The 2903-nt window shown below is 35.4% G+C and overlaps 1 pseudogene; it reads right to left on the reverse strand.

Annotated features, from left to right (window-relative positions):
- Positions 1-1157: 1157 nt before the first annotated feature.
- LOC101566293 lies at positions 1158-2077 on the reverse strand (annotated as a pseudogene).
- Positions 2078-2903: the final 826 nt, after the last annotated feature.

The raw sequence follows: 2903 nt of genomic DNA on the forward strand, positions 1-2903 counted from the left end.
CCCCCTATTTGTTTTAATTACATTTTTTCCGTTGTAGAGACAATATACCTGATTCCCAAAATTTAAAGGTAGAGACATTTATATTGATTGACTCTTAGGTTTATGGATTTCCATACATTTTTAGTTGACTCCAAGGCAGAAATATCATGGCAGAAAGACAACGTAGAAAAAACTACTTCACTCCTGACATCTGGGAAATAGGAACTAGTGAAAGAGTGTCAAAGAGTAAAAGACAATAATAGGATCAATATCACACCACACATTCCCTCCTAGACAGACCCAGAATTTTGTTTTACTGATCTCCAAGCCAACAATGAAGTCAATCGAGTTAATAATCCAGATTAAACATCACATAGTAAATACCACAGTCCAATCTTCACTATCTTTTCAGAATTAAGGCTGAGCAGGTTTTCTCCTATCCAAATCATGGTGCTTTTAAATCCAAAACTTTCATTTTAACAACATTTATTTTGATATGTTCCTGACTGTCCATGTACACTTAGAAAATATACCACTTGTTAATCCATAAATTTACAACTTGATGCTGTTTTATAAATATATCTCCATGAAGAATGTATTTTATACCTATATCCCTACTTCCCACAAATGTACCTCCAATTATGTAAACATTTTAAAAAATACTTATCAAATACTTGCAAGAAATAAGGAAATGAAGCCATTTGTTAGTAGGCATTCTCATATTGGTGACATTTGTTTCCTTATATACATCTTTGTTTCACTTTTCTACCAAAGTACCTGTCTACTTTTTCAAATTTCCTTTTTCAATTGTATGGACTTGAAGAATATGGCTATGCTAAAACAGGTATTGTTTTTCTGGCTGGAAAGGTGGTGGTCATCTCCTCCCTTCCTTTGTCTCCTTCTCTCTCCCTTCTATTTCCTCTATTCATCTTTTATTTCTTTCATTTTACTTATTTCTTCTACTTTTACCAGGATGTTTTTTTTTAAATGACAAACAATAATTGTATTTTAATAGGTCATTGCTTGAATTCATTGGAATAGAAAAAATAAGAAAATAACAGGAAGCAAAATGGATTAGAATGGGGCAGAAATGAAAAAAACATTGCAAGAAAAGCGCTTTTTTTCCACATTATTAACATACTCATCATAATAAGACAATCAGCATTGCCACCAGACAATTATGCAGTTATTCTCCAGAGTGCCTATTTAACATCCTTATTTCTCAGGTTGTAAATGATGGGGTTCAGTGAGGTGTCACTATTGAGTAGAAAACATATCATTTTATCCCTTTCATTCATTATCTTGAAGTTTGGCCTCATGTATGCAAATATTCCTGAAGCATAGAAGGGAATAAAAACAATGAGATGGGAACCACATGTAGAGAAGACCTGGAGCTTTCCCTCTCCAGACTGCATCTGGACCACTGTGGAGATGATATTCCAGTAGAAGATCAGGATGAGGGAGACAGGAGGCAGAAGGATTACCACACCCATTGCAAAGATGGCCATCTCCATTTTGTAAATGTCTCCTGAAGCCAGCTTCAAAAGAGTAGGAGATTCACAGAAAAAAAATGATTAATGATGTTACTTCCTTTGTAGGGAAGATTCAGTGTGAATATACTGTCCACTACAGACACAATGGCTCCACTGGCCTACAACACAACAGCCAGCTGGACACAAACTCCATGCATCATGATGGTGGAATAGTGCAGTGGCTTGCACACAGCCACATACCTGTCATAGGACATCACTGCCAGAATTGCACACTCTGTACCCCTAATCAGTAGAAAAAAGAATATCTGCGTTGAGCATCCAGCAAAGGAAATGGTTTTCCTCTTCATCAGAAAGTGCACAAGTGCTTGGGGCACTGTGATGGTAGATAAACAGAGATCAGCAAAGAACAGGTTACCTAGGAAAAAGTACATGGGTGTGTGGAGTCTGGAGTCCATGTGAATGAACACGACCATTAGTAGGTTTCCTAGTACAGTAAGCATGTAGATGACCAGAAACACGAAAAAGAGTACAAGTTGTGTGTTCTGATCCTGTGAGAGGCCCAGAAAGACAAATTTGACTACAGAAGTTTGGTTCCCCTTTCCCATGACTGTTTACTCTTGCTTATAAAAAAACACAAAGAAGAAAAAAAAATACATTATCAAACAATTCTTTCAGAAAGTCTGAGTAAATTAACTATTTTATTAATCATTGTCCAAAATTTTATCACTGGTATAATGTTGAGATCTCTATTAGCTTTGTAGTTCTAAAAATTAAAATCCATTTATGATTTTATTTTCTCTTCTTGAATCTTTCATAACAAAAGTGAGGAAGAACCATTGTGAGGATGTTATGTGACCAACTGTTTCATCTACTTCGGGATTTTTAGCTGGAAGACTGAGGTGATGTTTACAGTGCACCTTTCCTTTGTGTAATGTTGGGAAGCAAACTAATTAGTACAGGTTAAATGAATGAGTTATTGGCACACAAGAAGCTGCTCCTTTTTTTCATTTCACAACATAATCTTAGAAAGACTTCTGGGCAAGAAATAAAAAAATTAATCTTTGTGATGTCTGTGATTCCACCATTGACCAGAATCTTCTAATAATTGTATTCAATGTGAAGAGAATCTTTATGTATATAAGTAAAAAGGCCTAGACCTTTGCTAGATGGATTGTATCATATCCTTCATTGAATCCTTGTTCTGTGTAGGATACTCTTTCATCTGTTTGCATTGGATCTTTGAGCAATGATAACACATTTCATATACTGGGCACCCTCTTAGAATTATGGATACTACTTTCTCTTTTGGTGTATTTTCTTTTAGACAATGACTTGGTAATTTTTCCCAGTTGATGAAAAAAAATTTGAAGGGTGCATCAGTCTGTTTTTGGAAAGCCCTCATCATTCTGTGTCATGAAACTCAGAAAAAAT

The sequence above is a fragment of the Octodon degus genome, unplaced genomic scaffold (assembly GCF_000260255.1).
Source record: "Octodon degus isolate 3935 unplaced genomic scaffold, OctDeg1.0 scaffold00359, whole genome shotgun sequence".
Lineage (NCBI taxonomy): Eukaryota > Metazoa > Chordata > Mammalia > Rodentia > Octodontidae > Octodon > Octodon degus.